Here is a 19824-nt window from a genome sequence, read left to right as displayed (position 1 = left end):
TCGGATCATCGGAAGTCGGAACCGGCAGCTTCTTCGTCGCTCTCTCTTTTCTCTGCAGCTCTGCTCGCGGCTGAGCTCTGAAATCAGATCAGAATCTTCTTCGCCCTTCCGCTCCAGTATCGACTCTTCCTCAACCAGCAGCTTCTTCGCCCCTTCGCTCCACAGCTCCTCCCCTCAGCTTCTCCACGGTAAGTTCTGAGAAATTGATAATCTTTGGTTGAATTGATAATCATAAATTCATAATCTGGAAATTGATAATCTTTGTTCTTGTTGAGTTGTTGGCTTATTGCTGGAATATTGTTCTTGTTGCTGGAAATCTGGAATTGATAATCTTGTTGTTGTTGAGTTGTTGGCTTATTGCTGGAATATTGTTCTTGTTGTTGGAGCCTGGAATTGATAATGTTCTTGTTAAGTTGTTGATACTATTCTACTGCTGTTGCTGGAAACTGGAAATTGATAATTGTTACTGGAAATTGATGTTTTTGTTGTAGCCCTGTTGTTACTGGATGTTTTTGTTACTGGATATTTCTGTTGTTACTGGATGTTTCTGTTACTGACTTACTAGATGTTTATGTTGTTTGCCTTGCTTGTGTAATTGAGCAGAGTGTGGTTGTGTTAGGGTCTCAGAGAGTTGAAGTATCAGTCTATCATTGAGTAACTTGGGTTAAATTATAATGACTTAAATTAGACAGTTAGTTAATGGTTTAATGCATATAAATATATAATGAATTAATGAGTTAAATTAGTTAATGCATGTACAATTATACATTCTGCCACAGTGCCACTATTGTTAAATCATTGTTTGTTTATTAATAGGCCTTCCTTGATGGCATCTTCCGGAGGATCTAATGCTACTAATGAAGTAGATAGATCATTGAGGCGTGGGTCAAACGATGTTGGATGGGACTTTGAGGTGTTGGCGGATCCACACAACTTAGATAATTCTTTAATTCTTTATGGATGCTTATTTAGGACTCTCTTAAAATTTGAACATTCTAGGTGCAATTTTATAACTTTAGTCTTTAATCTTTATGGATGCTTAATTAGGACTCTCTTAAAATTTGAACATTCTAGGTGCAATTTTATCACTTTGGTCTTTAATCTTTATGTATGTTTATTTAGGACTCTCTTAAAATTTGAATATTCTAGATTTTTAGGAGCAATTTTATTACTCTTTGAGTTTTTATAAGTTTTTATATTTTTAATTACATAAATAAAAGCTATAAAAATTAAATAAAAATTAAAAAATACAAAACCGCCTAGGTACCCGCCTAGCCGCCTGGGCGCGCCTCCCCAGCTCACCGCCCGACTAGCGTCTAGCGATTTTTCGAACCTTGGATTTTGTATAGTCTCTAGGATGTCTTGGATGTTTGATATTACTTTTGGTTGTGTTTCAATCAAAACTATGAATTCCAAGAAGTATTGTGTCGTCCGAACACGGGAGTTGTCTTGCCACTATTCACATGTAATGTTATAGGTGAATAGTAATCATTTTATGTATTTTTTTTTTAGATATAGATAACTTCATTAACTTATCCATGGCCAGAAGGCACATACATCACAAGCTATGTTATACCAACAGTTCTAGGTAGCACAAGATATCAAACAGATGACAAGTGACCCTCATTGCAAACAAATACTCACACTTATTGAAAGTGCCTAGCTAAAAGCTCAAAACCCTAACTATCCAAGTTCTTGCTATAGCAACCCTACTTGCCTAGAGACCTCAATTGGTGTACGACTAGAGTGACCAACTTACATAGCTCCAGACTCTAAAGCAAATGATAGGCACAGAATCGAGAAACTTAAAGTTTCTCCTTGCCCTTAGTTTTAGGGCCAACCTCTTGAGTAGCAGTAGCAGCAAGATAGGCAAGATGTAGAGGAGTCAATCCTACTTTCTTGTGAGATCGGGAACTCTTGTTTTTGCTGCCAAGCGGTTTGCCCAATCTCTTCTTCAATGTTACAAACGCAACATCATCATCAGCAGCCAAACCAAGAGCTTCAGCTTGTAGAGTGAGAAGCTTGCCTCCCAAAATAGTTTTAAATTTCTTAGGAGAAGGTTCAGTGACCTCTTGTCGACCTCTTTTCTTATAGGTCACAGTGTGTTGCTGCCCATCTTGTATAATAGAGGCAGGTTGGAGGTCTTTAGTTCCTGAACCAGAAGGGTCCACTGAGATCACCTCATCCGGCAATGCAACCTCATGTTCTATACCGTCCAAACCTGACGTGTGAGTCACGGTATCTTCAGAAGGTGCAGGTTCGGTCGAAGATCGTTCTAGGCGGAGATTAACTGGCTTCCTTTTGTTTAGTAGGGAAGGAGAAGGTCTAGGGAGATCATGGCAGGACTGGGCAGAGAAAGCAAAAGCACCACCAGAGGTGGAGGTTCCGACACCAAATTTCAAAGCCCTAGGATCGGAGAAAGCAACAGACTGCTCACACCCCTGAATGCGTTAACATGCCACACTGAGGGCATCTGCCCTTAAGATGCTCAAACTAGAACTGTAGAATAGGTTCGACACCTGGAGCCAAGAAAACCCTTCGCTCGAGTAGAATCGGTTTGGAGATATCATGAGAGAAGAAGATACGCACAACTCCTTTGCAAAATTCTCTCTTATCATAATCTAGATGGGATACCCGAAACCCTAACCCATATCAATATATGTTTCAGGGGAACATCAGCAGTGGGCGTGACCCTATCATACTCCTCCAGACAGACTGGAGCCTGATCATAGGACCATACCTCGTCTCAAAGCACCTTGTTCCTATCCCTGGCCAACTCAAAAGAGAACAAGAACCTGTTGTCTGCCTTTTCTTGGATCCGGAATTCCTTTTCCACCATCCAAGTCTGGAAAAATTGAGATTTGAAAGCGTTGGAATCCACTGGTTTGCTGGTGAGTGGTTTTCCAAGGAGAAAAGATTGAGCAGATCGCCGAATAGGACCCCCTCCAAGTTTTCCCAGATCTGGGGCTTTACCCCCTTTAGCCAGCGCCAGAGAGGCCGCAAAGCTGGCAGTGACGGCATCGATTGAGGCCATGGAGCAGCAAAGGAGAGTCGAGAGTGGCTGAGACGCCGACTAGGGAGCTAGGGTTTGAGAGAGAGTCGCTAGAGGTCGAGAGGAAATCTCGCTAGAGGTCGAGAGTAATCATTTTATGTATGGTATATGTGGATTGTGTTTTTGTGAGTGACATAGATTAATATTATTTAATTGTTTGTTGTTATTTAGTTACAATGCAGGCGCAGAAAAAGGCTCCTCCAGACATGCAATGCATGGACGCTTAGTTTCTCCTTCAATGTGTAAAAACCAATGATGGTGCAACTCCAAAGGATATTACTCCAGAACTGGTAGTTACATTACACAATATTGTGAATAATGATGTGTGTGGGTTCTTTATGTCAAATGCTATTCATTTGTGTTATTGAGGCAGGACATTTGGTTAAATACTTACAAATCTATAGATACTTCAGTTTTAATCGATAAAGAGTCAAGTTTTAATCTTTCCCTAAGATAGTTACCCCTTTTGTTTTTCAAGTGTTTGAAATTGTATTTGATAGTTTTGTTTGGATATAATATGTTTTGCAGGAAGAACGTGAGTTCCTTATTCTGTCAACTATGGTATGATGGCATGAACCATCTTGTAAGTTTCATATCGTTAGGTTTCATAATGTGAGTGTCTACATGCTTGCTTAAACATTAGAGTTTGTCATTGTATATGCATTGCTTTGTTTTTCTCTTCTTAGGCTTATTCATTTGACTTCCTCTATCGAATACAAATAAGTTTGATAATGAATTAACCTCTTTCTATGTTGTTGAATGAAATGTTCAGATTTTGGGTTACCTCTGCACATACATTTCACAAGCATGTTACCAAAGCTCTATGAAGATGTTATAAATATAAGAACAGATAGTGTTTTTGCACTGACATTATCTGATATAACCAAGGGAAATTGTTCTGATTATGATCTTGATGGTAAACCAGGTTTTTACAATTGGAACGTGTGAATATTTGATATTGTGATGGAGCTTCACCTGCTGGAGATGCAGTATATAAGAATTGCGTACTAATTTTCTCTTCAACCAATGTTTCCTTTATCTTCTACATTCTTAATTTTCAATGTTTTATAGCAATGTTGCCCCAAAATGACAATGGATAGATCTTGAAATAACAGATCATTTCTTTACATGTAGGTGTGAATGTGCGTGTGAAATGAATGACAGACATCGTTGCTCTATTTCAGAGGGTAGAAGCTTTGGGAAGCCATCATTCTTGATCTTCTACCTAAAGGTTTAGGAAAGGCGCATAAGGTAAAGCGATCTCTAATCTTGCTACGTATATATTGATCCTACATGCTGCTATTCAGATGCTTATTATTCCATCTCTTTTCTAGGCTTAGTTATCACGTTGTAAAGGTATGGTATGTTAACATTTCTCATACATCGACTATTTTTACTCCTCTAAGGACTCATGTTATCACTTTGAGGACTAATATTACTATTTTCAGGACTCATATGGTAAACTAAGAAATTTTACCACTTTAAGGACCATGTTACCACTTTGAGGACTAATATTACTATTTTGAGGACTCATGTGGTAACTAAGAAAATTTACCACTTTAAGGACTCATGTTACTACTTTGAGGACTAATATTACTATTTTGAGGACTCATTTTACCACTTTTAAGGCAATTGTATGCATGTCATATGTTAACACATTGTAGAATTTTCCCTGAAGATGATGATTTATTTAAGTATGCAAATCAATTTAACTGCAGGCTGACTTTCTTAACATATCAAGTGTTCCTACATATTAAGCTTCTATGGACTATTATATTTTCCTTTTTGGAATCTGTAATGTCATCTCAGACACCGGTTGACAAATTTTAAAAAAAGAGAAAAGAGATCATGTTGTAGATGTTCAGTCCAGATTATTAAAAAAAAAAAAACACCTCGTCCTTTTGATGTAGTCATCAATTTTGAAGCATTCTTCCGTTTTGTTTTGGAAAACATAAATCACCGCTGTGACAATGTTCTATTTGCTAACTTAACCATCAAGAAGCAAATCAAGTCTCATCTAGACAATAAAAGAAGAATACTCAAGGAATTCTCCTTTAACTACATACTTATGAGTCTCCAGCAACCTCGACCGTTACTCCCATAATCTATAATGGCAGACAGACTATCACCCTATTGAAATCATAACCACTCGTCCGACTACGGACGTGATTACCTATTTCATGCCTTGGTCACCATCTGTGACATGTGGTTTCAGACCCCGTCTGGTCTCAAATCAACATTTAGGTCACCATCTGTGCTCTGTCACCATCTGTGACACATGATCTTCAGACCCCGTCTGGTCATGAAATCAAACGTCAAGGTCACCGTCTGCAACCTGTCACCATCTGTGATATGAAATCTTATTAGACCCTATCTGGTCTTAAAGCTAAACGTTAAGTAAGTCGCAACCGACCTAAAAACGTTACAACATCTAGCTTCGGCTTTCCTAACCCTTGCTCACCATCTGTGACTCTTGGTACAAGGACCAATACATTTAAAATGAGTCACGCTTGACTCAAAAATGTAACATCAAGCTCAATACTTTTCAAACAATAGAAAACATCTTTTTCCAAAATATTGTTCCCTGAAAAGTCACATTCAACAATAATATGAACATCATCATGCATATTATTATTCATCACAATCATCCACAAGGATATATATATTTCACGTAAATATATATATACGTAGACATTCGCTCAGGAATGCCTACTAATACCAACTAAAGTTTGCAGTTAAATAATTAACGCCAAAACGATAATGGTAATTCTGTTCATAAAGAACCTTGTGAGATTACTCACCTCGAACTCCTGCTGCGTCTTCAATAAAGCACAAAACCGCCAATTCACAAATAATCGTCCACTGTACTTCGTCAAGTACCTATTCACATACGTTTCCAATTTAGTAACGATTCACATTTGATTTAAGTTCGAAACCTTCTGTTTTGAACTAAAACCCCCAAAGTGGCGCCAATCGAGGCAAAACCACATCCGAGACCTCCCAAAGTCTCCGGAATAAGTCCACGATCGATGTGACCAAACCACAAGTCGATCAAACGCTCGAATCCACACGGATCGAATAAATCGATCGGTATGAAACTGTAAAAATCATAACAATTTCATACGAACTCCAAAATTTGCATATTATATATCGAAACGCTTGTATCAACGACTAGAACATACATAATACCACAAAAAGTCCCATACATGGCCGGAACACCGTCGGAACGCCGCCGGCCAAAACTCAATATTTTACAAAACTCCCAACATCAAAAAGCTTCATCTAAGCATGCTTGTGAACTTTCATAACTGGATCGAAGTCAGAAAACAAGCTTAAGGGATCGAAAGCTACCTCACAAGCTTTGGATAATTGCTCAAACTGAGTTGAACCGATTTCCACGCAAATCGATCAAAACAAACACCATAGATCGATCGGGAAGCTTATTTTGAACTCAACCAAGGAAGCATGAAGCCATGAAGTCGCCGGAGTTGTGTTTTCCGGCCGGGTCCGAAAACGCTAACTGTACCGCCTTGCAGCGCCACACACGGTGGATCTCGTCGCTAGAGAACACCACAGGGATGACCGGACGGAGGAGGCGAACCAGCTGACCAAGTTTCACGGCCAGAGACCGCCGCAGTTCACCGGAAAAGTCGGGTCGGGTCACCGGGTTCGGGTCGGGTCAGTCGAAAATCTTTAATACTGAAGGTATCGACCGAGAGAGAAAAGAGAGAGAAAAAAAGAACTTCCGGAAAAGGAAAGTGGAATAATGAAATAATTTCAGATTTTTCCTATTTATACTAAAATGGAAACTTCTTCCAATAGCCATAACTTCCTCATACGAACTCCGATTGACGCGTTTCGCATGTCCACGAACTCGTATCGACGCGCTCTACAACTTCACGATTCCGAGAATCCCAACATATAAAAAGTCAAACTTCACACGACCCCTTAAACTGTGAAATTCGAATAATTATACGTACAAAAACTATTCCACTTCACATACAACCTATGAATAAAGTACAATAACAAATATTCGTACAACTGGTCCATTATTAAATACCAAATTTAAATAACAGAAAACCAGGTCATCACAAGAAGTGTATCATTCAGTCTCATTAGCCTCCTTTATATAGAGGTAGGGTTTACATCAAAGTACACAACTAATGAATATTTACGTGGACAGCCATATAGATAATAATATTTACAACACTCCCCCTTAGATGTCCACCAATGAATGATGATACTGGACGCGCTTATTGTTGCCTCGTTAAAAACCTTGCCAGGTAACAAAAACCCAGTGGGACAAAAATAACCCTGGTCGAACGACAAAAAGAGCACAACGCGCATATGTCCTAGGTAGCATGCTTTTGGATGCTCCCCCTGATGAGAATTTCCCCCTAATTGTTGCAAGCCTTAATGATGTGTGCGATAAGCTACATGTACCATGTATAGTGGTTTGTTGTGTCTATCACTGAAGTGAGACCATGTGTGCTTTGCATATAGGGGCTCATCATAAATTTTCATACTTGCAAAGGTTAAGCAATTCCAACAAAGCTAGACGATTTTCAATAAGCCTTACCTCATATGATAAGGTTAGAAATAATCTCATATGCTCAAATTCATACACAAAGTAATAAAAAAAATTTACACATTTAACTTTGTAAAGTTTAAGACATTGAAAAATCATCATGGCATACTTAGCCATACACATCAATATCTTTATGTATTGATATGTCTCATATAAGCTCTTCAAAAGCTTTAAGTAAGTCATAACTTTGCGAAAGTTAGAATATGTTGCAACATTATATTCATAATTCGAATTCAATAGTAGTCTCTTCATAGTACTCATTAAGGCAATTTAAATCTCGTTGACTAGAACGAAATGAGTACATATGAGCTAGCTTTAGACTCTTTGATTCCATGAGTGAGCTTCAGGCTCTTTCAACCTTTCATGGACTTGCATTTGAATCATTCATGTATTTGAATCCCTTAAGGATTTGATAAGAAATACACTTATTATGACACTTTGCTTTTGCTTTTCATGGACTCTTCATAATATATGATGACAAAGTGCCATAAATCTCTCGTCAATATAACAGCTATATGTAACACTGTACTTATAGAAAATTGTCATTCATATAAGGGAAGATATTCATAATCTCATGTCTCTATAAATAGACATTGTGTCATAGTGATTTATCTTCACTTTTGATAAATACCCTTTTGTACCATGTAGGGTTAAAGGTCCAAGTATTTCATCACGTTTCAAATATTCAATTTCATTGGAATTGCCTCTTTCCAATTTGGCCAGTAATATACTTTGTCGACATTCATGGTGAAATGTGGTATAGCGGTCATACAGCCCTTAAAGATTTTTGGTAGCTACCAAATGTAAATTATCATCGATGATTAACAATCATAGATCCTACACATTCTTATATGCATGCATTAGCTATAATAAGCTTATTGATATTTGGTACCCATGCCACTTCTGGGGCATACATTGTCGCTTCTAGGACAATCATCTCTCATAGATGAATTATGTAGCGAATGTGGGTCTTTTTACTTATAATCTCATATAGAGCATTACAGGGCTTGTATAATCTTTCCTGTTTTGGGAGTTTAAAACTTTAGACCTAGTGGATACAATCCACACAAATTCACGCCGTTATTCAAATGACAGTAGTCTTTCCTCCATCTAACGGCGGGAAAACTGTCTTATTATGACCATGCTCAAAAGATGCATTCAAAAATCTATCACTTTCTTTGGAGTGAAGGTGTTCATTGGCTGGTGGCGAACCCAAACCAAGTTTTGGGTCAAAAACGTTTTTGTCCATTAGCATCAACCATATTGATTTATTATTGTATCACTAAGACATCATTTCATAATGGCGTACTTACACCCCTTATATGTGTAGCCATATTAGGAGTTGTGATATTGTTTAATGACATTCTCTTCAGGAGAACCATGTTAATTGGATACACTTGCATCCCATAAATCAAATGGATTCTACATTGTTTGTATTAATATGGTTGGTCTCAAGGACTTTAAACCAAGCAGATGCCTTTGCATTTAGCATATAATTTTGTCACTTTCTTTTATCAATTCACTAGTTTTGATATTTCTTGAAGTCAAAATGAGACAGTGGATAAATATCTCACACCAATTCATATCGTTCTTCAGGAACAATCTTTCTCTCCCTCATGGCAGGAGGATTGTCTCATTAAAGTGACAACTCGCAAGTATACGGTAAATAAATAATTTGCTTGTGTGTAAGGTTAGCAGTCACTTCACATGCCAAAATAGTGTATTTGATGCAATGAACTTCTGGTTCATGACATTATATGCCTCAATTTACTATATAAATTTGACATGAGAGAGCAAATGTATTCTCTAACCACATTGGAGGTACTTAGTGTGACAATACTTCAAATTAGGTAACATAACAGTAGTTCATTCGGAGCCACAAAACAAGATCTACAACTCCTGATATGAGTGTTACCTTAACTTTAGTAAACATCAATTGTGAAATATCAACAATTGCAATGGACCAAATTTTTTTTGAACTGCTGGCCAAAATGATATACTCAAAATTTCGAGTTAAAGACTACAATCCATAAGAACAAGTAACTTTATCATGTGGAGAACCTCAAGTTCTGCGTCACATATAAATCTGTAGTCATAAAGAGGAGGGACTTCAGGCCCTCATATAATTGGAGATCCAAGAAACTTGAGGTTTCAACTTTTTCAATTTACAACAACCTCTTAAGGAACATCAGGTTCCTACATAATCAGATTAAGAAATATTTAGTTTCAATGGGAACTCAAGAGGTTACAATAAATCTGAGGAATAACACAATAGTGCTTTCAACTTTGCTTATTGTAAGCAAAAGACATCAGGCATGTGAGATGAATCTCAATGTTCTTGCTAGTCAATGTAATTTAATTTCACCAGTGCACTTTCGAAAGTGGCTTGATAATCATCCACCATATAGTGTACCATAGGCGACACACACCCAATTTACAATTTCCTCACATATGTGGATGTTAGGACAATATTTACATTGACTCCTGATTTTTCTCTTGCCATGATCCACTTTTGGTGGCATTTCATGGTATAGCCATGTCAATCGGCTTTCTTACTATACAATGAGATCCATGAGATGGAGAGGTTATACATCTCTGGTAATATTGGAGGCATAGGATGCAAGAGACAATAATATGTGCTCTTCTGGAGCCATCAATCAAATATGTAAGATCTGAGATGATTAGCTTCACGATCATACTTTATAAGTGAGGGACTTTAGATTGTCATCTAGTGAGTATGATCATTGAGGGACTTCAAGTCCTCATGTAATTAAGGATCTAGAAACTACAGGTTCTGATCTCTTTTAATTACAAAATCCACGATCACAAATTTTGGATATACTCATACTCATTCGTCATAAACCAACGGTTAAATATCTGCTTACTTTTAAATTGGTGTCAATATAATTCCCTCAAAACTTCAGGTTTGAGGTTGACCCATATTAAAACTTTATGATAAATTGTCTATATATTCACTCGAGAGTTATGGCTCGAGTCTGCACAATTAGAACTTCAGGTTCTAAGGTGGAATGAAGCTTCTAGTTTGAAATGGAGATAAAGTTAAAATAAATCATGTGTAATCGAAGCTTCAGGTTCAAATTTTTTACTATTAGAACTGCTGGTTCTAAATTTTCATATGTTGAACTTTAGGTTCAAACAAATTTGGTACTCGAAACAAATTTGGTACTCGAAACTTCAGGCTCGAGGTGACTAAAGTGAATCTTCAAGTTCACTTTATTTATATTTTATACTCAAAGCTTCGGGTTTGAGTTTACTGTTAGAACTTCAGGTTCTACTATGTGGTACTTTGAACTTCTGGTTCAAAAGATGTACACTCAAAATTTTGGAGGTTCGAGATATCAGACTGCTGGTCCGTATAAAAAAGGAAAATTACTTTAATGAAAGAAAAGAAATTAATATAATGCAAGCAAATAAATAAAATAATAATGGAAAACTTCTGGTTCCATTAATGAAGAGAATACACAGAACTTCTAGTCTGGTTCATGATAATCTTCTATCTCTCTTCAAATTGCACAAGAACATAATATTGTCTTCTGGACAAATTCTCTTATTAAAAAATTGTTTAATAAAAGTAAAGGAAATAATACGAGTAGATAAATAAATAAATAAAATGAACATGGAAGCTTAGCTTCTGGTTCCATTAATGAAGAGAATACATAGAACTTCTGGTTCTATTAATGAAGAGAAAACATAGAACTTCTGGTCCGATCTCTTCAGAGTACATGATAATTAAAGCTCTCCATTAATTACACAAGACATAATTTTATCCTGTGGAGAAACTTAAGTTCTCTTTATATATAATGTATAGTCAGAAAGCTTATGGCTTCGACTAGTGTCCATCTTTAAACTACAGGTCGTTTGAACCTTAAATTCGCACATAGTGATAAGGAGGAGGGAACCCCAATATTGAAAGTTGAGGGACTTCTACCGCTCTTATAGTCGAAAATCCAGAACTATGTGAGTTTCATACATTTAGTTGTACATATAACACCGAGGATTTGCTGGCCCTCATTATTAGATGTGTGCATTAGTTCTGATCAAGAAACTTCATGTAGCAACTTTCCATTAGAACTCTTGAGGAACTTCAGGCCCTCATATAATCTGATCAAGAAACTTCAGGTTTCGATCAGTTTAAATTACAAAACCGAATAATGAGTAAGGAAAATAAATGAACTTGATCAAAAGAACATACCTGAAGCTATAAGTTAACGAATAACCGGTGCCATGATATTGTTCTTGCAATATATAATAGATATGCATATGGACTGATATATGGCATCTAAGCCAATAAGATGGATTAGGGTGACATTTAATTAAACAATCAAAACAACAAATTCTCAATTTAAGTGACCACATACAGTCATAGATGGTTCACATTAAGTAGTAATGAACAAAATTGGCTGTATCAAGCCAACAATTAAAACTTGTCGATAAGAGATAGAACAATAATAATTAGAGGTTATCAAGGATTCTAAAGCTACCTGGCTAGGTAATATGTCAAAAGAAGTCCATTCAGAATGAAATTGCAATGTTCATGATTGTGTAATAATGGTATGACACAAAAAATAACGAAACAAACAAATAGAATATTATTTATATAATATTTCATTGGGAATCATATGTATATATGTAAATCAATCAAGTTGCATGTATGATCAGCATACTTGAAAACGAAAACCGTAGAAACCATGTGAAAATACTAGATGGAACCAGTGTTGATAAAATACTTTTTCTCAAGAGTTTAACCAAAGAAAGTATGATACATGACACGAAGATTTGCTAACGCAGTGTAAACCTCTCCACTGAGGAAACTTCACTGCGTGGCTTTTAACGTAGCCAACACGAAAAATTAATCCAATATTAAACACTAGAGTTTACAGAATACAAGTAGTGTTGTTCACAACAAACACCTTTTCTTAGCAACAAATGCTAACTTGTTTTACAACCATTCTAACTCTAGATTCAACATTCCAGGCAATCAATCTTCAGCCTTCCTTTCACTCAATTGAATCACTGATCTTGAGAGTGAATGTGAAAGATTATGCAAAGTAACACATGAAACAATTAAAGAGAGTTTTTCGAAAACGATTTGAACAAAACAAGAAGTTCAAAGAGAAACCAATTTCAGCCGTCAAAAAACCCTAACCAAAACTTTAGTTTTGAAACCTTTTTATAAGGGAGAAAAACTCCCCCTCAATCAAATCTTTTCTTGATAATTGATTAAGATAAATATAGAAAGATTTAAAACAGTTTTTAAATGTGCAATCGACACTTTCCTAACAAGGTTTCAAATTGATATGCATGTTAAAAGCCATTTTAATGCATAAGGGATTATTGACTTAATACAACCGATATGCATATCAATTTAGATTTATACCAACCAATATGGAATGAATACACATTAAACTCAAGATCAGTGACTCGATTTGACTTGATCTTGTCTTCAAGAACCGATCTTGTGATCTTTCTCTTTGCTTCCTTGAATCTCCGGTTTCCTCGTCGTAGTGGGAAATCATATGTTGAATGGTAATAGGCCAATGTACTTACAATCTCCCCCTTTGGGCATTCCCATTCAACGCATGATTTTTCATCTTTTGTCCTGCAAGTTAGGTTTCACAGATAAACACTAATCACTAAACAAAGGGTGCTACTTGGATTAAGGAATCAGTTTCCATCCTTTTCCGGATCCAAGTAGCCAAAATACGATTACTTAAGAATAATAATAGCAAGCATCCCAAGAGTATCTGTGCTTATGCACTTACACACCAAAAAAAACTTTTGTCCATCAAAAATTAAAAATGCAGAAACAGAAATAAGTAAGAAAAATCAAGTTACTTCTCCCCCTTTGAATGGGAGGGCACGTCAAATTCCTCACAAAGCTGGGTGACGGTGTCCAGAAATTCCTCTTCATCCATGGAATCCGAGCTTTCCTCTGGTGCGACAGGCTCCTGCATGGCATGGGATGGACCGGGAGCGTCAAACCCGGGAGGGTGGCGCTGCATGTTCCGGATCTCCTGTGTGAGAGTGGTCAGGGCATGACGAGTTCGAACCAGAAGAGAATGCATGTCGTCCATGTCCGTCGTGAGGCAAGCAATTCGCCAGTCAGCCACTAGAATCTGATCACGGAGACTTTCCAGAGAGACAGGAGGAGGAGGACTCCGACTGCGTGCACGGTGCATGCCGGGATGGAGAATCCCGGCTCTGGCAGCGGCCTGACGACCTTCTTCTGGAGGAGGCAGGCGGCGATGTCCTCCAAGGCGAGTTGTTTGCTGTGAGCGAACCATGGTGAGAGAGCAGTGGGTGAAAGAACCTGCACACAGAGACAACCAAGAGTAAAATCCGAGGGAGACAAGAGAGGCTATATGTAGTGAACAGTTAAGTTTTAGGAAGACCAAGGAACACACCGATTGGGAGAGCGGCTCAAATGGGGAGAGAAGTTATGACAATTTATTTTCCCTAGATATACGCATGCAGATAACTTCTCCCCCTCAACTTAGGCATAATCATTATGGAAATTAATTGTAGGCAGATTACCATCAAGGAAGGAAACGAAGAGCCAAAATATATTCAGGGAATCTGCAAGTATATCAGAGGATCGTTTCCTTTGCAAGTATCAAGGCAATGAATGCATAGGTCATATCGAGGAGAGAAAATATAGCGAAGTTTAATCACAGAGAGCACAGATCACTTAGTGGAAGGCACATAGTTCAGAGTACGAAGCATGATGTATTCTCTCAACAATAAGAATTGGTACTCATAGTTAGACCTTAAGGAGTAAACCTGTGATAGAAGTGAATATAACCATGATGTGGGGCTGAGAAAAGAGTTTAGTGTCATAGAGAAGGAGTGAAGTAAGAGAACTAAAGTAAAGCTCATGAAATCTCCTAAGAAGGAGCAGGAATCATTGTTCCCAAGCACATGTTTTAGTGGAGTCAAAGATCTCCTTTATTTAGTGACAAATAGTACTCATGTAACAAGACTCTTCTCAGCAACTCCCAGAACAGATGTTCTTAGGGTACTAAGCATAACAAGGATGCTCCATGGAGAGAGTCTCGAGTAGTTGTCTGCATGATTTTATGTTACGTGCAAAGATCACTCACCAGCTCGTTTCTTGCAAACCTTAGAAAGTTCACCACAACTAAGGCCTGATTACTTTGAGAGATGGGATACAATTTTCCGTTCTCGTTTCTTACAAATCCTAGAAAGTTCACCACAACTAGGACCTGATTACTTTGAGAAGAGGGAATTAGTTATGTGAGCAAAAGAAGCAGTTCGTCTACTTCACTGAATCTCATTTGACAGAAAACAAAAGGAAACATGCCACCACATAGGCTATAGGTGAAGATGCATAGTAGGGTTACTTGATTCAGTGACTAAACATGAGTACACAATTTCATTTGTCCAGAATAAGGCATGATAACATAAGATACATGACTGAAAATATGTACATTTCACTAGTGACTGTGATCAAGGGATACTAGGATCACAATTTTCTCAATCAATAGTGGACAGTCATCAGTTTGCCTTAATGCTTAGAACATATCCCTAGGGCATTCCTCAACATTTCAAACCTAGCAGTGTCAAGAGGCTTAGTGAACAGATCAGCAAGTTGATTTTCAGTGGGCACAAAGCTTAACTCAAGTATGTTTTGTTCAACCAAATCCCTAATAAAATGATATCGGAGATCAATGTGCTTTGTTCGAGAGTGTTGAACAGGATTCTTGGTGATGTTAATAGCACTAGTGTTGTCACAGAAAATAGACAACTTACCTTGAGATATGCCATAATCATGAAGCATTTGCTTCATCCAAAGTATTTGTGTGCAGCAACTTCCAGCGGCAACATATTCAGCTTCTGCAGTAGACAAGGATATGCAGTTTTGTTTCTTACTATGCCAGGCAACCAGATTGTTGCCAATGAAAAAACATCCCCCTGAAGTGCTTTTCCGATCCTTTAAATTTCCTCCCCAGTCAGCATCAGAGTATCCTGCAATTTCTACATTAGTGTCGAAGGTATAGAAAAGGCCACAATTAACTGTACCTGCCACATAGCGGATTATTCTTTTGACAGCGTCCAGGTGAGATTCTTTGGGGTTTGCTTGAAATCGAGCACACACACCCACACTGTAAGAGATGTCAGGTCTGCTGGCAGTGAGATAGAGCAAACTCCCGATCATACTTCGATAGAGAGTCGGATCAACTGATTTTCCTTCATGATCTTCGCTTAACTTTGTAGTTGTACTCATGGGATTGGTCACTGTCTTCTTGGAAGCAAGACCGAATTTCTTGATCAGGTTCTCAGCGTATTTTGATTGAGAGAGAAACAAACCTGTGTCTATCTGCTTTACTTGCAGTCCAAGAAAATACGTTAGTTCACCACACATGCTCATTTCAAATTCACTTTCCATGACAGATTGAAATTCTTTGACAAGGTATTTAGAAGTGGAACCAAATACAATATCATCAACATACACTTGGGCAATGATAATGTCATTTTTGGTTCGTTTCACAAACAATGTTTTATCTATGGATCCTCTAGCATACCCTTTTCCCACAAGATGAGTGGATAGTCTCTCATACCAGGCTCGAGGAGCCTGCTTTAGCCCATACAGGGCTTTCTTGAGCCGGTAGACATGATCTAGGTTGTGTGGATCTTGGAAACCTGGAGGCTGCTCTACATAAACTTCCTCCTGAAGAAATCCATTCAGAAAGGCAGTTTTGACATCCATTTGAAACAATTTGAACCGGAGATGACAAGCAATGGATAGGAGTAATCTAACAGATTCCAACCTAGCTACAGGAGCAAATGTCTCGTCAAAGTCAAGTCCTTCGACCTGTGAATATCCCTGAGCAACTAGTCTGGCTTTATTCCTAATCACGTTTCCTTTTTCATCGCTTTTATTTCTGAAAATCCACTTAGTTCCTATAACATTGCACTTACTAGGCCTTGGTACTAAGTACCATACATCATTCCTAGTAAACTGATTCAGTTCATCTTGCATGGCGCTAATCCAGTTATCATCCAACAAGGCTGCCTTGATATTTTTTGGTTCAATAATGGACACAAAACCAAAATGAGATATAATGTTCATGCTTACCAAATTTTCGGTAAGGAAACACAGTAATACATTTTCTTCACTTACCTCAGAGGGACTTACCTGAACTGCAGCCTTTCTCCTTGTCATCGGACCATCTGTTAGATTGCCGATGATATCTTGAGTGGAGTGGTCTTTTTGAACTTGCTTGAACCCTCTTCTTTGGGTGGGAGCTGGTTCAAAAATGTTGTCATGGATTTCCTCTTCCTCTTCCTCAGATGATGTTTCAGTATTCTGTGAAGGTGTGACCGAGAAGGGTGAGGTATCTGCAAATGTTACTTCCTGTTTCACACATTGATCATCAATAGAAACATTTATGGATTCCATAACAACACGAGTTCTTTTATTGTAAACCCTATATGCTCTGCTGTTCAGAGAATACCCCAAGAACACACCATCATCACTTCTAGCATCAAACTTACCAAGGTGTTCTCTATCTCGTAGAATGTAACAAGGACTGCCAAAAACATGAAAGTGTTTAACATTTGGCTTCTTACCTTTCCACAGCTCGTAAGCAGTTTGATCATTACCTGGTCTAAGGAATACTCTATTTATTGTGTAGCAAGCAGTGCTGATCGCCTCAGCCCAAAAGTTTCTGCTTAAACCTGCAGCGTGTAGTAATACTCGAGCCATGTCTAGCAGTACCCTATTTTTCCTTTCCACTATCCCATTTTGTTGAGGGGTTATTGGAGCTGAGAACTCATGTGACACACCAAGCTCATGACAGTAGTTGGAAAAAGAGGCATTTTTAAATTCAGTTCCATTATCTGATCTTATTCTCACTAAACAGTTATTAGATGATTGTTTCTCAATGATTAATTTTTGACTCAAGTTCTTAAAGGACTCAAACGTTTCAGTTTTGTCTTTCAAGAAGTTTACCCAGGTGTATCTTGAGAAATCATCTACAACTACTAGTATGTAGCTCTTACCTCCAAGACTTTCAGATTGAGCTGGTCCCATGAGATCCATGTGTAATAGTTCCAATACTTGTGAGGTTGTCGCAGAATTTACCATTCTGTGAGGTGCCTTAGTTTGCTTTCCAACCTTGCAGTCTCCACACATCTTGTCAGTTTTACCTTTTAAATTTGGCAAGCCTCGGACACATTGTTTGGAAGATAATTTCAGCAAGTCCTGATAGTTGATATGTCCCATCTTTCTGTGCCAAAGTTCAAAGGTTTCCTCTGTGGATTTAACAGACAAACAAGACTGCAAACTAGAAGATTCATTTGCTTGAATATGATAACAGTTATCAACAGATCTCATACCTCCCATGATACCTTCACCTTTCTGATTTAGGACCAAACATCTCTGTTTGTTAAACCACACATCTTCATAGTCATCAGCCAAATGGCTGACGCTAATCAGATTTGCAGTTAATCCTTCAACAAATAACACATTTTTAAGGTTAGGTATACCTGGAGTGTTTACTGTACCTCGAGCTAGAATGTTAGCTTTCCTCCCATCTCCAAACGTGACTGATCCAGAGGTATTTTCATCCTCAAATGAAGTAAACCAGGTTTTGTCTCCAGTCATGTGTCTAGAACAACCACTGTCAACATACCAAAAATCTCGTCGTTTGTCAGCAAATGCAGTTAAAGCTACCAAACAAGTTGCCTCAATGTGAGAGCGTTGATGAATTTTGCTAGCACAAACAAAAAGACATGTATCATCAGTTTCACCAACAGGGGACCAATGATTTTTGCTTTTAATTTTTCTGGTCCAGACATCTTTTCTTCTTTCAGTTTGAGGATTCTTTTGAGAAACAATTTCAGTTAATTTGTTAATGAGTTCCTTTTGTTCTTTAAGCTCAACCTGTAAGGTTTCAACAATACATTTTTCTTGAGAAAATTGTAAGTTTAAAAACCGTTCATTACATCTAGGTCTGATATGGCCAATCTTACCACAGTGATGACAAGTAGGAACAAAGGTTCTAGGGTTTGCGTACCTGTGTTGACCAGTGGGGGATTCTTGGTCAAGTTTTACCTGATGATGTTGTTTTGAATTACCTTCCCTTACACTTTTGACATGATCATCAAGGGAGACATCTATCTGCTCTACAGATGGTTTTGAGGCTCGTACGAATTTGGTGCTTTTGGAATCTTCTCCAGTGTATCCTAGCCCACATGTATCATGAGGAGCTTTTCCTGATCCAAGTAACTTGGACATGGAAGTGGAGCTGATATCAAACTTCATGAATCTTTCTTGAGTTAATTTTAACTCATGTTGTAGAGACTCATTTTTCGCTAACAGTTCCAAGTTCAGGGCTCTTTGTCCTTTAACATCCAGTTCTAGAAGTTTGATCTTGTTGAGATACTCATTCTTTTCAGTCTTCCACGTCAGTATCTTTTGGTCACCTTGTAGATCTGCCGATTCACTCACGAGTTTGCTTTTCTCCAGTTTCCATGCAGATTGTGAGGATTCGAATAGTTTCTCCACCTTTTCTTTTTCAGTCCTCAGGAAATCTACTTCTTTTTCCAAGCTCAAGTTTCTAATCAGAGTGGCCTTTGAAGCTTTGTAGAGTTGTTTGCAGCGAACATTTGTTTCATCATCATCAGAGAAATACTCATCACTTTCAGAATCAGGCAACAATGATGAGACAAGAGCCACATTTTCAATTTCTTGAGATTCATCATCACTCCAAGTTGAAAGGAGTGACTTGTTGTTGCTGTTTCCAAGCTTCCTATTTCCACAGTCAGTAGAAATGTGACCGAAACCACCACATTCATAGCATTTTGGTTTCCCTGAGTGATTTCCTTTGAAGTTTCCTCTTCCATTCTTACTATTGTAGTCACTGTTGTTACCACTGCCAATATAGTTATTCCTTCTGGGAGCATTCGTGTTTTTAGAGGAGTTCTTGCTTTTGAGAAATTTTTTGAATTCCTTCGTCAGTAGAGCAAGATCTAGTGATCCTTCTTCCTCTTCAATTTCTTTCACTGCTTTGAAGGCTACGCCCTTGTTTTTCTTCTCAGGTTTTAACCTCATCTCATAGGTTTTCAAATTTCCGATGAGCTCATCAAGTGGATAATCATCTATATCAAAAGAGTCCTCTATGCTCGTAACCTTTGAGTG

At 37.9% G+C, this 19824-nt stretch overlaps 1 long non-coding RNA gene across 1 annotated transcript; it reads left to right on the top strand.

Annotated features, from left to right (window-relative positions):
- Positions 1–3239: 3239 nt before the first annotated feature.
- On the top strand, positions 3240–9336 carry LOC121049120. The gene is made up of 5 exons (XR_005799372.1): positions 3240–3342; positions 3581–3635; positions 3978–4056; positions 4187–4303; positions 9237–9336. It is a non-coding gene; the product is annotated as an uncharacterized LOC121049120 (long non-coding RNA).
- The last annotated feature ends 10488 nt before the right edge of the window (positions 9337–19824 follow it).

The sequence above is a fragment of the Rosa chinensis genome, chromosome 5 (genome assembly GCF_002994745.2).
Source record: "Rosa chinensis cultivar Old Blush chromosome 5, RchiOBHm-V2, whole genome shotgun sequence".
Lineage (NCBI taxonomy): Eukaryota > Viridiplantae > Streptophyta > Magnoliopsida > Rosales > Rosaceae > Rosa > Rosa chinensis.
Note: the sequence above shows the minus strand (reverse complement) of the source record. Positions and strands in the feature narration are given on the sequence as shown.